Below are 20,114 nucleotides of genomic sequence, written 5' to 3'. Positions count from 1 at the left end.
GGAAGATGGGGTTGTTGGATCTGTCTCATGAGTTCTGGACAGGCCCTCTGAGGCAGAACTTGTGGATTGTCTCTCCAGGGTGCAGTGCTTTTTGCCCAGTAATTTAAGAATTAGCACTCTCTGTGTGCTTGGGTGTGCATGTGTGTGTTGGGTATGGATGTGTTTGACATACAAAACCTACAGTGTCTTTCTTGAGCCCTAAAATTTTAAGGCTAATATTTTTTAATAAAAATATTTCACTGTCCCATAGACATGCAAATATTGTCCTTTAACCTGCTAAAGAATATAATGGAAGATCTTGGAGTGCTGTAAGAATATTAATGAGATGTTACAATAATCCCCAGGCAGTGTATGCTTCCACTTTTTTTGTGTATTCCACAAGGAGATGAAGTAAGTTGCACTAAGTTGTCTCACTACTTTCTGTAATGAAATATGATTATGCTTTTTCTTTTAGTTATTATTTTGAAGAACTTCAACGTTGAAGCATTTTGCAGAACTTTAAAACAGAAGGTGGAGGAATAGATAAAGCTCTACATTTTGCTGCTATACAGTAAAGTTGATGGGTTTTGCCTTGTAAAAAGACAAATATATAAATAAAACCCAACAAATATTCTCATGAGTGGGTTGTAGAGCAGCACCTTTGTTTCTGCCAGTGCAGAAGGAAACTTAACTTGCAGCAGACACACGATATGTCAATTCATTCCCATTGTATTGGCAAGAAGGAACACACACAAGACAGATTTATCAAGCTATCTGATAGTCTAAAAGCCAAGAATTCTTCCAGCTCTCTTCTCTCCTCTCCTCTCCTCTCTGCTTTCCTCCATACACACACATGCACAAATAAAGGCAAATCTGCCACTCTTGCAAGCATAACACTGTGAAGTTCTGCAGCTTTATTGTGGGTGTTTATCATAAAGCATCCTTATCTGTTATCTGCTTATAGAGAAGGCTTTGGCATGTTATTTCAGAGTAATAGCCGAGAGCGAGTTAAATTGCATTAACCTTTAAAGCTGGCATTAATGGGTAACCGTGTCAGGAGACTATATTACTGTACAATTTCTTTTTCCTATTCTTATGCTGACTCTGTGTCTAGAGATGGGTTGTTGGTTTTTTGTTTTTTTTTTTTTTGTTTTTTTTTTTTGCTGTGAGTGCCAGCCTTACATCACAGACTTTGAGCTCTGAGCACAGCATTTGTGCTCTAGGAAAGCACTCAACTGGAAGCAATGTAGGACTGGCTTTTCCTCAGCGCTGACAGACAGCAGGGAAGAAGCAGGTTCTTGTGGCAGAGGCTGTACATCTTGTCCTTTGGCACAAGCAACTGCTGATTTGGTACATGCTCCATACCCATGTCTTATTGCAAAAAGGTGAGTTCAGGGCTTAGACTTCACTCTGAGATGAAACTGATAGGTTAGGACTTGCTACTGGACACACCAGTGACAGGTAAGTCCTCTCTTATCACTCAAGACGGTTGTCAGTCAATCACCAGGATGGAGAGATCTTAGAATAGAGATTTTTAGATGTGGGGGCTAAAATGCATGAGCTGTACTGCGTTCTCTGTTGCTCTAACATGGAAGACTTCTGCAAGGTATTCCAAGTGTGCAAGCTCAATTTAACAGCCGCTTTCCATGAACAGGGACAGCTGGAGCTACTCCAGATCTATTATGGTGTAAATGGAACTGGAACGTGGCCTACCACTTATCAGATATTCTCTTCTATGTATTAATTATACATGTAAAAGTCCTGTATTTAGGAATAATCGCAATAATTTATCACTTTCAGAGAACTGTAATTGCAAACACAACATAACCATTCATCAGCTGTTTCAGATGGAAAGGAGTAGGCTGAGAGAAGGCAGCAGCCTCTTTGATCACATTTTGATTGGAAGTCTCTTCATTACAGGTTTGGTTTGTGTACCCTCCTCCCCCTCATAACTCTTCAAGTCTTCTTCACAAGCTGTTTATTCAAAGAATACCTGTGCTTGACTCACCTCTCATCACAATCCCTCATAAGCTTTTGAAGGAGAGGTAGCAGAAGAGTGCTGTAAAAAGGACACAATGTCCCCAGCAGCCACCTTTCTGAAAATACAAAATGGACAAAAAAATGCAGTGATCTACAAATCTTTCATAAATTGGGAGCCATCGGATTTGGCATTTGGCAAGCCTATCTTACCAAAAAGACTTGTCTTTGGGAAAGGGGTAAAGGGCCAGAGACAGTTTTAATTCTGCTCAGAAAAAGTCCTGATAAGAGCAACACTCCTACACCCGAGACATCTGCATCAGTGATGCCTGGGGTCATGCAGCAGAGGTGTGAGACTTGGCTGCCAAGGAGCTGAGTACAACAGGAGAGCCTAAATAGAAGAGAATATATTTTATTTCGGAGAGCTGTTGCAATAAAGGTTCGTGTTAAATACGGAGCCACTAGAGTTTCTTGCCAAAAGCTAACATTAATTGTTCAAATTAACACTGCAATTAACATGCAACTAAAATAAATACTTTCTTTGTTCTTTTACTTGTTTCTTAAAAGAAATCCATAACTGATTGCTTCACAAGCCTTCCCTGGGAGCACACGTGCTGTGCTGCCCTTTAAAACAGAGCTGTGCAGGCTCTTCTCCTTGGCTGATCCATGCGGCTGGGCACTGCCAGCTGGGGAGGCTTCCAGGCCTTCAGGTGCACCTCCCTTGGTGCTTTCTCATGAACATTTCTTTTTGGTCACTGGGGCTGTGCTCAGTGGCATGTTTTTAGCCATGTCCTCAGAGATGTCTGTCACAGCTCCTGTGTAGGGAATCATGTTCCCTCCTTCAAGTTGTAGGGGTTTACTGTCACAGTGCAATTCTGCAAGATGGGCATCAGCAAGGTGGGAGCTTGCACATCGCTGAGAACTGGTCTGGTCCTGTGAAGTTCTGGGCAGCTTCTTAGGTGGTGAAACACACACCCCCTGGTCTGGCCTGGTTTTGCCTGCATGTATCAATACATGGCCCTAAAGAAGCTGATCAAAAGCCCTTACTTTTCTATTTCAAACAGCAGAAGTTCATCCTATTAGTCTCAGAATTGCCAGCTACAAGCCCCAGGGTGTCAGGCAAAAGCATGTGCATGTGTACTTGTACACCAGTAAGGCCCTGATCTGAGGGGAAATGATCCTGGGCCTGCAGCTCTGCAGAGGGTTTTGAAACAACGCCTTGCGTTTGAAACTGTAATAAGGATGTGTCTCTCTTCCTACAGAAAATAAAGGAAAAAAATGACAATCATTGGTAGAAATGGTGTTGATTTTTCTTAATGATAGATGAAATGAATATTTCTATGAGAATGATGGATGCCACCAGTCAGAGTTCTTCTTGCTACAGCAGCCAGGGCCTCTTTATGTACCCGTCTCATGAAAGTGTCAGATATATTTAAAAAGAAAAAAAAAAAGAAATATGCTAAAATTAAAATGGAGAAGAAAAAGTCATTTCACACATTTAACGGCATAATGAAGTCTTTTTAATGTAATTTTCTTTACTCTTCTGATTACATATTCACAAAGAGGATCTTCACTTCCATCTTTATTAGGCACTGTGTTTGTCATCATTATGGGTTAAGTATTTTCATAAACATTTGATGAATATTAACCATTTAAAATAAAAAATAACAGTTTATTCTCACTGCAATGACTACTGCACATGGAGATATTAATATTAGAGCGAGTCATATGAAATTACACACAGGGAAGCAGTGCAGAGGCAGGGAGGGGAGAGACTGTCAACCCAGCGACAGGCCGAGGGGGTTGCAAAGCTGGATCCTAGCTAGACCTTTTGTCAGGAGCTGACAGTGACCCCAAAAGACTACTGAACTGCCCCATGAGAGACTGGGTGTTCCTGAATAATTTCTATAATATGAAAATAACAGGCTGTTTCCTTGCTTCTTTCCTAACATGACTGCACTCTTCTCTTCCCTGCGCTTGCAAGGGGCTAATCCAGCCCAGGCTTGAGTGTAACGACCTGGTTAATTTATATGTAGTCTCTAGCTGGTGCAAATGTCCTAACAAACACAATTTTAAATGTGGTCTGTTCTCTACAGCAGGGATATGGCTTCCTAAAACAAACAGTTCCAGAGCTAAGTGCTGCAGAAAGAGAAGGAGGAATAAACACCACAAAAGAAAGTCCAGCAAAAAGAGGTTGCCTGGAGTTGAGTAAAACCATAATCTGGTTAATCTGGTTTTAAACACAGCACAAAAATGCAGACATAACATTTTGTGTCAATACAATAACCGCACTAGTTATAATGAAATTATAGCTGTTTCATTGTGATCCTTTATTTTTATTAAGAAAGTTTATTACTCAATGACTGAGTAATTTTTCAAAAGGAAAACAATTATGTATACTGTTTAAACATTGTCTAACCTCTTTCTTCCATCCTGGTTCTCTTTCGTTTGTTCCATTTTCCTTCCCCCAATCAATAAAATAAAAACATCAGTGATGACATCCTAATTTCAAGGCATCACATGAAAGCTCATTTCTAGCAGAAGGCTGCTGTAGCACAAAATACCTGACCTGTTTCATGTGACCTGTTCCTTTGCTTACTCAGAGGAAACAGGAGGCAGCTGATACCCTGGGGCTCTCCCCACCTGTAAACCAATTTTAGACAGCAGGCTCTGGCTCACTCCTCCCCAGGAGTGCCAACTTGTCCTGAGAGTAAGAAGCCATAGGGTAGTTTTTGGGGGTTTTTTAAGACAAACAAATATGCAAAAGGTGAGAGAAAAGGTCCACTTGTGCATCTTAGAGTGCCTCTTCCCACCTCCCCAAAGTGCAGAGCAATATTGCCAGTGGTGACAAATGTTAATAGAAGGGCTGATGCAGAAAGGAGCAGAGGGTTACTCTTTGTTGCCTTCCCAACCATAAACTGGGTCACTTTAATTAAATCCTGTAGGTAGGGGATCCAGAGCAGAAGAGTAAAGAGCCTGAAGGCCCAATTCAGAAGATCCCAACTCGTCGCTGACTGGAGAGAGTTAACAGAAGAATTACTGGTGGATGTTTAATTAGGATTTGTGGGATGGGGATTGAGCATTAGACTGAGGTTTGTTTAGGGCTCATGTGTGCTCAAGCACCGAGGTAATTTCACATTGTGCATCACTGCGTCCTTCGCAGAGCTCAGCCAGTGCTGTGCAGGAGCTGGAGTGAAAGCTCCACCTGGAGACAGCCGGAGCTTGCCTGCTTCCCTGCATGCTTGCAGCGGATGCTACTGGTGAGGATTTTCTGGCAGAGCAGCAGGGCTCCCCAGAATTAACTTCTTGCTTGCTACCAGGCAGCAGCTCTAGCACTTCCCTTCCTTCCAGCACTTAGCACCTCTAATTCCCCGGTCCCATGAGGAGCCAGGCACGTGCTGTGTGCGAACAGTAATTGCAGGCCTGCAGCAGGCACAGAAGGAAAGCTTGGGTCAAAGCCTCCTGCCCCTCCCTGGCCACCATTCATGGGAGAGGGCTGGTGCCTTAGAGCTACATTTGAATCTGGACCATGGGCAGCCTCACTGCTGGGATTAGGTAGCCACCCCCTTGCTCAGTGAGCCTTTCCAGCAGGCTGCAACCTGCTAGGAGGCAAAGAGATGCTGTGTCCAAGCAGAGGATCTCATCCTTCCCTGCAGTCACAGGAGAGGCTTTTCTGAGAAACCTCTTAGGTTTGAGGCCCCTTTTCAAATCCTCTGTCTAATTTGCATAATCTTACAACTGACTGCTTTCCCAAGAATGCTGCTGAGGTCACTGGTACAGGATGACAAACAAGGAGGCAAGATGTAGCTCCTGGGAGCAACGCACCCCTCCTTGTCTGTGATGGGTTTTGGAATCCTGATCTGAACAGAAGTTTGCAGCTTGGTATAATGACTCGGTGCCAGGACTGAGGTGTAAACTGCTATTAAAGCTCAGGGTTCTGGGTCCTATGAACCAAATGGATCCTCTTTTTTCCTGGCTAGAGACTTATAAGGGCACAGGGATGATTCCAGTAACGGGAATTCAGCTGTCTACACTACCAAATTGCTGGTGTGGCCCCTGGCATGGTTTTGGCCTGGGCCAGCCAGCAGCATCCCAAAAGACTCCTGGGCACAGTCCGTGATTTAATAGGCCAGGGATCCTTTCCACAGGCAGTTTGTACACAGGTGTCTTGGTCTGGATGGAAGGAGAACTTTGTTGCATGGAAAGAACACTGCAGGCCTAGCAGCATCAATATCAGGGAATGTTTCTGGAAACATGTCTAATCCCCTGGTTTAAAAAAAAAAAAAAAAAGTAGTTTTTTCATCAAAAGTCTGCTCAGAACCTCACAAAAGAGAGAAGGAAAATCCCCTTCTGAGGCAAGTTCTCCTCAGCTGTGCTGAGCCTCAAAAAGGTATGGGACCCTCTCTTGGACTTGCATAAGGCCTTTGAAGCAGGTAGGGAATGACCAGATCTAGTTCAATTTAGAACAAAGAATCTTAGCTATGGGAGAAAAAGTCTTCTATGTTGTTAGAAAGTGGGTGTTATAGAGCCTGGGTGGCAAGAACAGAGGTGGCAAGGGAAGCATTTGGTTCTGGCTTGCATGCCCATTTCTGAGTAGTAAGGTTCAGTATCATTAAATAATCTTATACTAGACTGGCTTGTTGATCGTGGAAACCAAGCCCTTGCCTGTTATTAGTCAGCAGATGGTGTACAAATGTGATGTCAGGAACCAATCTAGTATGACCCATGGCAAGAAGGAGAATGATTAAACAGGGAAATGAAACAGAGGTGAGAAATGCCACAAAAGAGTCAACACAGAGGGACTCACATCCTTAGCAGCACTGGAGAAAAAGACCACAGGAACAAGCTTTGCCAAGAAAAAAAAAATCAAGAAGTCTGTAAACAGAGCTGATCATGGGGAATAAAGATGAAATGGAAGCAGACTTTTTTACTATCTCAATCAGGGAGGAAAAAGTGACAAGAACTGACTGAGATGGTGAAAAGTGAGTGATATGCTATTGCCAAGAATAATGCTCAAAACACTGTAACAGCTGATAGAGGTACTGAGCATCGTGAACCCAGACAGAGAAAGACTTCAGAGACATCTCTTGGTTAAAGTGAAAAAACAGCCACCAAGCTCACCGAAAGCAGGAGCAGGGAAAAGGGAGCAGATGCTCGTGCTGAGAGCACCAGACTCCACAGGTGACTTCGGAGCCCGCCGTCAGTGACTCCCAGTGGAAAGGCAGGTGAGCCTCCGCCCTGGAATGCAAATGCAGGAGAGTCTGTCCCTACCCCCGCAGACTCAGAGCGAGCCCTCACCATTCTTTATTCTTACCTGGGACAAATTCTGTACCTTAAGGACTAACCCAGAAGGGTCAAAAGAATCCCTTCCTCTTCCTGACCCCTCACATCTGTGCAAGATACAGGGTGTTTTGCCCTCCTCTGCCTTCCTGCTGTTTCTCTGTACCAGTATCCTCGTTTCCAACAATGTTGTTCAGACTCAACCCAACGGATTCTAGGTTTGTAATTAAAAAAACTGTATCAGACTCCTTCCAGAGAGACTAACAGGTAATTTTCTTTTTCCAAGGAACTTGAAGCTTTTTTCTTATTCTCCACTTAAGGTTCAGCTTCCACCTTTTGCCGGCTCCTATAACCTGCTTGTACAGCTGGCTTCCGCCAGAAGCCTTTTAACCTGATGTGATAAGGGCATCTTCTGCTTCAGTCCCTTCAGGCAGCTGGATAGGAGGACAAACCATCTCCATCAGACCTGCACCATGAAATTTGAAGATACTCAAGTTATGCCCAAGAAAGCTCAGGTATCTGTATTGGCGTGCAGGCATGTAGAGAGGCACTTTTGGGAAACTGGCCCTGGCTAGCTAACCACGTTTGCAACACAGTACCCAGGAGACCTGTTATCTTCCAGAACTGCCTGGCTCAGCTTTGCCTTGGGTGTCCCTTCAGGATTCATTGGTGTGTCACACAAACACGCTTGCAGTACAAGGGTCTCAAATGATTTACAGTCTCCAGCAACTCAGCACAACGCTTAGCACAGACCTTGGGAGGAGGTTCCTCTGCTGATGGTGGGTGTATTTTTATTTATTCCTTTATGCATGTATACACTGTTGTGCATAATTAATGCTTCCACAGTGTATTTTGACCTTGCCCATGACTTTTATTTTTCCCACTGCTTCTCAGCATCTCTCTTGCCTTAGCATGTGCCTGTTTATTTCTTTTCTCCTCACAGTCAACCATCCTCTCTCTCCATCTCTCTCCCCCTTCAGTTTAGACCACCTTCCCACCTCTCTACAATCCTCCCCTCTCTCTCTTTCCTCCCTCACTCCATATCCCTTCCTCCCCTCCTTCTTTCCTCTCTCCCTCCTTCCCTCCTTCCTCAGCATTGGCCACCCGCCCCACCTCCCTCTCCCTCTCCTGTCAGCAAAGCAGTTTATCGGCAGTTGCAGTCTCATCTATCAGTCCAATTCATCTTTCCCTGCAGCCTTTGGGGGGAGAGCGAGAGGAAAAACCACAAGCTGCCTTCCTAAAGAAACCAGTGGCAGCCACAGGCATTAATATGAGAAGCTTGGGAAGGTGTCGTTTTTCACTCAAGCTGACATTTAAGCTGTTTCATAAATATGAAATCAAACCAAGGGCCCAGATGGGCCTCCACCCCCTCCTCTTTTGACTAAGAGCGGTTGTGATACTCTCTTCACCAGCTTAAAAAAAGGGGATGACAGGAGCAAATCCCTGGGGGATGAGGGATAGAAGGAGCGACTGTTCTCAGTGATGGCACCTGCGCTGTTTACACCAGTTTTAGCAAGAAGCCACCAACCAGTGCAGGAGAGCCATCAGTCACTATTGGTAGTGGCAGGTGGGATTTCCCTCTGAGTGCACAAGGCAATGGGGTGGATATTTCTCCCGCTATTCCCACAAGGGATAGTAGTTCTCTTTCCATCAACAGCTCTCTTATCACCATAACTGTTTCACACATATGCAGAGCCTGATTTCATGAGAGAATCTCTGTTTCTGGTTAGAATCTCTTTTTTCTGTTAGAAATCTGGCCTGCTTATACCACTCCAGTACCTATGCAGCCTATTGTGCCATCAGAGGCGTGCAACACCTCAACCACAGCACATCCCAGGAAACCAGTACAGATTTTAGGATAATTTACTGGACCACCTGGAAGGGCTGAAAACTCACCCATCTTTCCACTCCTGTTAGGAAGGAATTCCTTTCACAACTGGGATGAGGAAGAGGTGTTATGGGTATGTGTGAATGATCACAGATACCAGGAGCAAGGAAAAGAATGTAAACCCCGCTGCCTCTTTCTCTTGGTATGTATGATAAGGAGGGTCTCTGAGTTTGTCTGTGGTCTCTGTTTTGTTTTTTCCACCCTGCTGGCACTGCTTCACCCCTCTGTCCCTGCAAATCTTTACTGTACTTGCAGGCAAGGGGAGAGAGCCACAGCCCCAGGAGAGCAGGCATGGATTTGACACCTTTATACATGCTGGTAGATATCACTGGCAGTGATACAGCTCCTTGGGACCCAGGCATTAATTACACATACTCTGAAATTGCCTGCCAGCCTATCCAGGGTGTGATAGGAGAAAATTACCTTCTGGGGCTCTGAGCTCTGCCTCTTGGTTTTGCCATGTCATATGGACTCATCCCTCAACACAGGGTGCTCACAGCACCTCACACTTCCTGCCCCTACTGTAACCCTTGAAAAACTATGGTCAGTCTACTCTCCTGTGATGAACCAAAACCATCTAATTCCCAGGACAAGTTTAGCTGACCACTTTTGTGAGAACCACGAGCTTCAATTAAAGTGGCTTTTCTCCTTCCCTCGTGTATGACCCAATTAAATGTTTACAGAGGGTAGTTGTGCCCTCCCCCAAGTCTCCATTTGTCTGGACTGAAGAAGGTAGGCTCATTTCCTCTGGTATGGTGGGCTTGCTGTTCCCCTGATTTTCCATATTGGCAATTGCTCCAGTTTTAATTCCCTCTTGCAAACAGTTGACAAGAATAACTCTGTTCCAGGTGATACCTACACCTCCTTCATACAACCACCATGGTACTCCACTGTGTCCAGCATGTGCTCTTCCCATTGAACATATCCTCACACTCAACTTGTGAGCTCATAGTTGAGTTGTGATTGACTGCTACAAGCCAGCTTGTCTTCTGTTTTCTTGTTTCAAACTGATAAGCTTTCAGTGTGTGGGTGAAACCCTTGCTCACGGTACCCAAATCTGTGGCCTTGCATTTCATGCTGCTGCATTTCCTCACATTCCAGTTAACCTAATCTCCACAAAACTTTCTGTGATATTTTGATGATCCTCAGCATCGTTGATTCTGCCTGTTAATCCACTCCTAATTTTAGGCCAAAAGTTATCATTAAAAACAATTTTCCCAAGGCCAAGGCTTAAGAACTTGGCTAGCAACCTCCTTCCAGCAGAGCTGCCTCCTTCCCCTCTTACACCAATTCCTTACTCACCTCACAACTCTTGTACTAATCCTCATCTTCTCTCATTTAACTAATAATTTCCCAGGTGGCACCAAACCAAATTTTAATGAAGTACAGATAGAGAAGATCTACTACTTTTCCCTTGTCTAGAACATCAGTTACCTTATCAAAGACAGATATCGAGTTAGTCTGGCACAATCTCTTTTTGATAATGGCATATTGCACTATATCCCATTTTCTATTCCATGTCTTCAATTATTCTTTCTGACATAATTTGCTCTGAATCTATCTATGCCCTTGAGGCCAAAATAACAAGTCCATGGCTGCTTAGATTGCTCTCCCTCACTTTCTTAAATATGGGTACCACATTTGTTATTATCCAGGCAGAGGAACCCCCAGTGATTGGACAGATTTATTAAAAATCCCATCTACCAGACCTGCAATTTCATGGGCCTATTTTTTTAGCATCTGGGGAGCGTGGTTTCCTGACCTCCCTGGTTTGCGCACAGCAAGCTCTCTGAATTGCTTCCATCTTGCATGCAATCATTGCGCTTTCAATACGCTTATTCCCATTAGTCCGCCTGACTTTGCCCCCACACTCCATATCCCTGCTCTTAGGGGCAAAGTAGCCCTCTAGTTTAGAACTGTGCAAACTTTTCTCACTACATGCAGAGGTTCCAATTCTTTTTTTTTTCCATTTGTAGTCTTAAGGATCCTTCTGTTGTTTCATTTTCTTTGCAGGAACTAACTCTGTTTGACTTCTAGCAATTCTCGCTTCATCCCTGCACTTTCTGACCTCCCAAGACATACCTTTCTTTGTTACTTAATCCCCTTTCCGAGGCTGCCTTGATGTGCAGGTGGCCTAGGTGGTTATCAGGTGCAGCAGACTGCTGGGGGGTAATAAAAGGTCCATAGACCTACGGCTTTCTTGGCTTATGCCAAGCTCTGCAGAGCTGGCCTTGCTCTGACTGCCAATGCTAACAGGGGCAGGATGGCTGCCACTGCTGCAGGAATATGTCCCTTCAAAACTGGGAACTACTGCTCCTACCCTCTGGTCCTCTGGATGGCAGTCAGAGAAGAAACTTAGACCTTTCTCTCAGATCCCACTCCCAGTCTTGATTCTTTGCTTCCTCTCCCAGAGGCAGGAATCCCCCTTTCACACTTGCCAAGCAGTGGTCTGAGAGGCACAGATGGGTGTCTGCTTTGTGTTCAGAGCAGATACAGGGCACTTCTGTAGCTCCTTTGGAGGTAGAGGGAAATAGACCCAGATCAGCGTTCTTAGGTGACAGTGATTGAATGATTGACATATTTGAGGGAGAGAGGAAGGCTCCTTTCTCTAACTACAGTTGCCTTAAAATACTCACAGCTCCTTTGCAGCCTCACAGCTCCTCTTGTCCCCACTCACCTCACATCTGCTCTGCAGTGCCACCACAAATGATTTATTTGATCTTTGTATTTAGGGATGGCATCATTCAGAAATTTGTTAATACTGTAGACAACGTGCTGCTTCTGCCCTCCTCTGTTCTTTCTAGGTTCTCTGCTTGTGGCTGAGACATTTTTAAAGTTAAGGTTTTAAAAATAGTTGCTCATTCATCTCCTCCAGGTTTACTCTCTTTTCCTAGGATGCAAATTACAAATCATTTTGCAGTACTCACCTAAATATATTATGCTGCTCCTCCTCCTTTAAAGTCTCTAAGTTCCTAAGTCCAGCTGACTTATTGATTTGTTTGCTTGCAAAAAAAAAAAAAAATGCCCTTTAGAAATAAAAGGGAACTCACCTTCATGATTCATTCTTATTTATTCAGCCACTCAGTTTGAACTAAAACATATAGCTGTAGGACTTGAAGGGACCTTGAGGTTCATACTGTCCATCTCTGCCCCAAGCAGTGATCAGCTGTTCAGACCTCCATCACTCCTGACAGGCATATGTTTAACCTACTCTTTTAAACCTCCACTGGCAGACTCCATAACCTCCCCAAGCAATCTGTTCCTTGCATTGCTTTCCCCTCACCTCAAAAGTGCTCCCCAATGTCTCATCTGAATCTCTTTTCTAGTAATTTAAGGCGATTGTTACTTGTCCTCTCTGCCATGGATGCAAAGAAAAGGTTATTGTCTTCATGGCAGCTTCTTCCTTCCTCATAAACCCTCTGAGACCTTTCTTCCTAGGCTAACCAGCTCCTAGCTCATTCAATCTTTCCTCACTATTTGTGATTTCTAAACCTCTGAGAATTCTTTGTTTTGTTTTCTGGACTAACTCCAGGAAACCCACATCTTTCTTAAAATGTAGCATCCAAAACTTGATGCAGTTGAGTCTAAAGGATTACTTCACGTATCTACACATGATGCTCCTGTTTATATATCCCAGCATGTGTTTGCTTTCTTTGCAACAGGTGATTTACTATTATTGACTCACAGGCAGTTTGTGATCCACTGTAACCGTCTATATCCTTCTCAGCAGAATTATACCCAGCTGTTCCCATGTTGTACTGGTACTATTGATTGCTTCTCACCACCTTGTACCCATCTTCATTGATTTGCATCTCTTTTTTTTTTTTTCAGATTATTTCTCCAATCCATCTAGGTAATTTTGAATTTGAATCCTGTCCCCTCTACATTGTATATGATTTTCAACAGAGTATTTATTCTCTCATTTATTAAGGCCATGCCTTATTCCATAACCTAAGTCATTAGAGACCATGGTGCCCACCTTGACGCATCCTTCTAGTCAGCCAGTGAGTCACTGATAACTGTTCTACAAGTGCAGTTTTCCAAACAGTTTGGAATCCATATCATAGTAATTTTATCCAGGCTGCATTGCTCTAGCCTGCTAATGGAAGTCTCACATGAGACAGTGTCAAAACCTAACAAGTCAAGGTTCTTTGTCGTTATCTACAAGGCTTGTTACCTGTCAGAGTAGGAAATCAGGTTGGCTTTATACAATTTGTTCCTGACAAAATCAAATTGCCTGTTATTTACCATGTTGCTATCCAGCTCATGATCAATCTATTGTTAGGTCCCACATAAAGCTCTCCTGTAAAATTCTCTCTGCTAACTGAAATCAAGGCTACAATAGCAGCACTTTTGATGAGGCTCAGTGATTATTTGGTGATGAAGTCTTTTAGCTATCACATTCAAGAATAACCAGGACCTACTTGTATTAATAGCACTTATTTTACAATCTACATTTTGGAAAATACAGCCTTCTAAACTGACTCAATTCCCAGTTATATTCCTCTTTTTTACGTGTTGAAGTGCTTCATGATCCCATGGGCTAGAGCACACATCCAGGGGTAACATTTTTTCAGCTCCTTCCCAGTGTGATTTTAACCCAAGCTTTTAGCTTTGCTATGACTTATCCCCCTTAATGGGCATAATCCTACCCAACTGTGTCCTTGTTTCTGTCTTTCCTGAAAACCATATACACTTCAATACCTATGTCCCAGTCATGACTGTCACTCTAACATGTTTTTGAAACAACCAGTTAATAACACAGGTGTTTCGCTGTTTCTCATGTTCCTTGGATTAATGTTGATGCACCTTGGCTAATCTTGCCCATTTTTCCAGCTAAACTGTGTACAAGTGTTCCCTAAATACTATCACTAGTTTTAATACTGTTATAGTCAACATTTGTGCTCTCATTTTCTTTGCCCTTTTGTTTAATTCCTTTCTATACATCCATCTATTGTTATATACTCTTTTACCCATTGCTCTTTCTGTGTTTTAAACAAAAAACACAAGAACAAATATTGTACAAGACCTTCCTGAACTTTCACTCTCTTTCCTAGACTAAAATCTCATTATTAATTGTGCTGTCTTAACACCAGAAATCAGTCTCTCAGGCATACAGGAATCATCTCTCCCTGGAGGATGGCTCTCCTTTTGGGAATTTCTCTCAGTGGTTAGGTTTCATGAAAACTTTCCCAGTTATATCAGCCCTGCGATTCTTGCTGCCTCTGTGCACAGGAGTAATCCCACTGCAGCTCACCTGAGCTTCACTCACTGATCTGAGCACCTTCCTTAGCATTGCACAGGCATTTTTAACCCTCTCTGGTAGAATTCTGGCAGTAACACTTGTCCCACCATGAAGGACAGCCGCCAGATTTTTTCACAGGATGGTCTTTGGGTTTACAGATGTTCATTGTGGAATTCACCACTGGATGTAAAAGGGAACAATGTACTTGTTAGGACAAAACAAGGCCAACAAGTCCTGGGCTGTGGCTGTGGCAGCAGACACAACACCATACAAAGGCCAAATTTTCAAATGTAAGCAACAACCTGTGCCACAGTCCAGGAGGATGCCTTGCAGAAGCAGCCTGGACAGGAAGGTACAGGAATTGCAGGGAAGTGGTCAGGGCAATGACTCAGCCACTGGTGATCCTCACTGTCATGCAGCAAACTCTTGCTCGGATGAAGGGGAAGGAGAGACAGGCATTCTAGAAAGTACAGAGCAAGGCAGGAGGAAGGTGAGGGCCTGAAGTGTCTTGGATGTACGAGAAGCTCTATGCTGTGGATGCTTTGCTATTCTGTCCCTGTAGCCTGCTCTGAGAGGTGCATGGACTGAGAAATTTATGCTGCTTCAGGCAGAACTTGGAAAACAATCCAAGCCTTTGGGACTCATGGCAGTGTACTGTTCTCACTTGCTGATTCTGCTGCTGTGGGTCTTCCTGTATGCTCTCATTTTCCTCTGTGAATGAGCCTTATCCTTCTTGTAGCTCCAAGTATGTCCCTCTTTTTTCTCCTTTTCTTTTCTTGTCTTGTCTTTTCTCTCTTCTCTTCTCTTCTCTTCTCTTCTCTTCTCTTCTCTTCTCTTCTCTTCTCTTCTCTTCTCTTCTCTTCTCTTCTCTTCTCTCTTCTCTTGTTTCTTTTCTTCTCTTTTCTTGTTTCTTTTCTTTCCCTTTTTTCTTCTGATTGACTGATTCTCTTGCTATTCCATCCTCCACCTCTTTCTTTGTTACAATCTCTAGCACAGAAACCTTGTTCTCCATTCCATTTCTCCTCCATCAGCCACAGCCAGTATGTTCCTCTGCACATATCCACACCAAGCCTGCACTCGAGATCCTTCCATTCAACTGGGATCATAGATCTGGAACACTGCCATATAATCACATCTAACCCTTGTGGAGAAATCTTCACTGAACAGAAGAGAAACCCAGTGGCAGCAAGGAAACTGGTCTGGAGAGGACTGCGATAATGTAGAGAGCAAAGTATGGAGCCATCTGAAGAGTTTCTTCAAAAGTATTGAGATTTAGGACATCGAGAAGTTTTAAGTGAAGTTATGTTCTTGAGAGAAAATTAAAAGAGAACTTTTTTCCTCAAAATTCCTAGTCTTACAAATTATTAGAAAAATATTAGTACAAGTTAGAGAAAAATGACACAAGATCTCTTGAAATGTAGTTTAACCTATTGTACCTAGAATATTACATCCATTAAAAAAAAAAAAAAAGAAGAAGAAGAACAGAGAGAGCATAGGAGAAAAGCAGAGTGAGATAGGGCCCCAGAGACATGCTATTAAAAAATTATATTTAGAATCTCTGAGTCTCCAAGGTACAGCAGACGCAGAAGTCAATTACACTACCTCAAAAGGAGATTTCCAAATACCATACCCAATGGGAAATTACACAGACTTGACTTCCTACATCCTTGTATCTCCCATGATCTTTTCCATTTCACAAGGTAATTGTGAATCTCTGCCACTTGGAGATTTTTATACTCCCACCTTGCATGGAAGGTGGGAGTATAAAAAATATTATCTGCGTGCATGTCTAACCCAATGATTTAATAGACCTGAACAAAATTTGGAATCTCTATGCCAAAGGAAGGTCTGCAATTTCATATTTGCCTTTGTTAAGGAAAAACAAAACAAAAAAAACCTAGAAAGTCTGAGTGAAAAATTGATCATTTTAGGTCAATCAGAATATTTTATATGTATCTTAACTTTAATGTTACATTATACTGTAGTTCCAAAGAGAAAATAGGAGTCCAAGCAAGACATCATGAAAAAGACTTAATGAAACTTTTCAACCTCCTGGAAGTGTTGATGTGTTTTCTGAGTGAAATTTCATCAAATGGGGCACATTTATACAGACCCTGAAGTTTTCATAAAATCAGCCTTTACAAATGGAAAATCCTTATACTAAAAAAAAAAAATAAAAAGTCCAGTACATTTCCTATTGAGTTTCTAACCTTCATCGCTGGAAGTACAATCACTTGTGTCACTAAACAGCCTTCTAGGAGCAAGTGGTAACAATCTCAGCAGTTCTCTGGTCAGACTCTTGAGAGAACACACTCAAATTCATGGGGTTTCCCACCGGTGAGCTGCAGACTGCTGCAGGTCCACAGCCTGTGTAAATTACCTACAAAGCACCATGCCTTTTGCTAGGTTTGAACTTGCTATACGAGGTGAAATTTCTGCTGGAAATGTTTGGTTGTTTCTGATTTTTAAAAGCGTGGCTGTTCTCAACATTTGTCTGCCTCGCAGGGCAGCCGAAGATGAGGAGTCACTGCACCGAGACTTGGCCTGCCATGGGAGCAGAGGAGAATGTACTGGCCAGCCACTCAATAACCCCAGGGAAAGTCTCCTCTGAGGAAGAGGAAAGCTTTCTGAAGAAGGGAGATGATAACTTCATCTTCCTTTGAAAGACACTGTCTTCTGTCTCCAGGACAAGCACAGATCTGAGGCAATTCCTCTCTTTGGCTTTCCCAGGTAATCTCCACTGCACAACTGATGCTACTCTGCCCTTGTACTTCTGAAACTACTCTTTTTTGTTGTGCAATTACTCTCACCTACATTTCTGGAAAGTGATAAACATGTTAATAAACGCAGCTCTCTGCCTATCAAACCTAAAAATCAGGAAAGCTGCAAGAAGACCAAACTACAAATCCTTGCTGCTGCCACGCAGCAGATGAAGGACTTTGAAATACAGCAGTTATATTAGATAGTTATCACCTGGGTGAAACATTTGGGACGTTCATGCATCAGACCTATCCTCCCTGCTCAGCAGATCATGTACAACCTAGTAAATGTTCTCTAGGGATATAATCCACAGCTTTTGTCACAGAGACTGTTCTTGCTTCATTCAATAGCAGTGAAGTCACACCCCCTATCTTCAAAGAGAGATGTTCCACTTCAGGTCAGAAGTGGTCTAGTATCAGTGAAGAGTGAGTAGGACAAAAAATTGGTCACTATCTAGGAATTAATGAATGGACCAACAGAGAAATCACTACATCCTGCACTCCACTGACCATTTTGGACTAGCAGAAGGATTAATTACAGTATGGACAGTGGGATTTGCCCAAGTAAATACAGGGACATGAGCTGTAGAAATTTGCATCTGGGGAAGTCGTTTTAAGCTCCCCTTGTGAGTCAGTAAAGCTCTAATCAATATAACTAATGCTGTTTAGGGTGCAGTTCATCTCATCCTAAAATAAACACCTATGTTTTATCTGCTGAGGCACTCTCCTCAGTATCCATTAACAATAATGGCACGCAGATGTCTAGCGGGGGTAAATCTAGGACATAGATACCCATCTGTAAGTGAGACAAGTCCTCCCCTGCATCCCTTTCCAAGCTATAAATGGGACCCTTGTAGGCAGTGAGGAGCAGGCTTGCATTATCTGTGCACAATTTGTTGGGGAATTTGCTTCTATATCCTCTTGTAGCTAATGGTCTGTTCCATTAATTCTTAAGGTTAAGGTGACCTTGCAAAGCTAAATAAATGCATTTCTCAAATAGCACACAGCAAATATATGTATGCACACATTTAGATAGTTGTGAAAGAAATTAACCCTACCTCTCTAACTCATTTCCCAGTTTCCTTTCAGTGGCAAGATAATCCACTTAAATAGAGTTCTCAACCTTTTTACAGGCATAAAATAACATGAAAAAGATGGAAAAATCCAATTGGTTGGTTCCTTTCCTGCTCATGGAATTAAAAGTATAATTATTTCCTTATTAAAGCAAAAATTAAATATTCTCTGAGCTTTCATCCTTTTTTTCTCTTTATTATACCAACTCTTAAAATAAAAAAGAAACATGAAACTTAATAAAAATAAACCAAAATTGATGCAAACAGAATAATTGGCAAGGCATGAAAATACTGCTTGTATCCTGGAGACAGACTACATTGTCGGTCGTTTCTTAATTTTCACTCTATTAAGGTAATTTCCTGTGACTGTGGCTTTTTTCCGGCAGCCATTCTCAGACACATCTTTGCATGCTGAGTGGGGGCGTGGAGTTTTGGGCTTTCTTTTCTTGTTCAGGAAAGAAAAATACATGTGTCGGGTCCATTTCCAAGAACTCTGGAGGCAGACGTGCTGGACTCTGAATCCAGGTGCATGGAAGGCAGCAGGGAAAGTAAATTCCCAAATGCATCTTCCACATCACTGTAATATCTGCTCAATAGCACTTTCACTGGATATCTCCTACCAGAAGACAAGGTTTAGGGCAACACTGCACACATAAAAACATTCTACCCAGAAAAATGTCTCCACCACCAACGCACCCTAACTTGGACCCAGGTCTGAACCGACAGCAGACTGAGAGCAATTCAGAACCAGTCTAAATCTGGATGTGTATGGGTTTCTTTGGCCACTGTGACTGACAGCCACATGTTGGTGTCCTTCATTGTTCAGTTTTTCCCTTGCTAGAGGCACTTCTCCCATGCTCCTCCTTATGAGCAGGAGGTGTTGGTATAAACCATAAGGCTATCAGATGTACCCACCTTAAGACATAAGTACCCTGAGGAAGTTTATAACTAAACCTAGATTTTGCAGAGAGCTGTCCCAGCTTGAAATGAACAGCCTGTCTTCAAACGTGTCAGGACTGACATAAGGCCAAATTAAACTGATTTTAGAACCACAATGAAATTCTCATCTTAAATAAGATTAAAACCTTTGTCTAAGACTCCTCCACCTGAAATAATTTTAGTAAGCTTTGGAAGCCTGGGAGTGGAAAATGTCTTACACCTTTTCCATTCTTCTCCTTGCTTCCAGCCAGAACCAAATATGGTAGTGTGGAAAAGTTTTATCTGGAAACAAAAATTATCAGATGCTCTCAAACTAAAATTGCTGCCTGTGATGAGAACTTGGCACACTTGAGCAGGCAAAGTGCTTCTTCTGTTTATCCCTCCACCTTACTATTCCTCTGTGTGCATGTTTGCATGTATGCATAACTTCCCACTGACTTTGAAAATCCAAATTAATTTTGTTATTATGTAGATATCCTGTGTGTATTTCACAAATGTATGTCGGAGGCTGTACACAAACTTCCCGGGAAATTACATATTTTTTCACAATACTTGTTTTGTGTTCACCTGTGCACAGAACTGAATCACAACCTGCTACTAAGGTGTACACCTTTGGCCATCAGGTAAAACGTACCCTCTTTCTTTACTACCTTTGTTCTTTGGGGATCTCTCTACATTGGAGTCTTGTATCAGTGACATCAGCAGCTCACATTCTTGTCTGAACCACTGGCAAGGCATAAAATAGCCAGGATGACGTTGCTGAATCCGACTTCTGTTTCAGAAGCATTTGACCATAAGAGACGGTTGTTTTACTATGTGCTGAGTGTCATTACATGCAGCTGTGGTCTGAATGATGGCCCCAGATGAGCTGCGTTCCACAAGCAGCTCTTGCCATGGGAGATGAGATCCAGCCTTGCTGAAAGTATTTCACCTCTGCCTCCTTTCTGCCCAGCATAGCAGTCCCAAGTGAAATA

The sequence above is a fragment of the Corvus hawaiiensis genome, chromosome 2 (assembly GCF_020740725.1).
Source record: "Corvus hawaiiensis isolate bCorHaw1 chromosome 2, bCorHaw1.pri.cur, whole genome shotgun sequence".
Taxonomy (NCBI): Eukaryota; Metazoa; Chordata; class Aves; order Passeriformes; family Corvidae; genus Corvus; species Corvus hawaiiensis.
The sequence above is the reverse complement of the archived record's forward strand: the minus strand, read 5'-3'. Positions refer to the sequence as shown.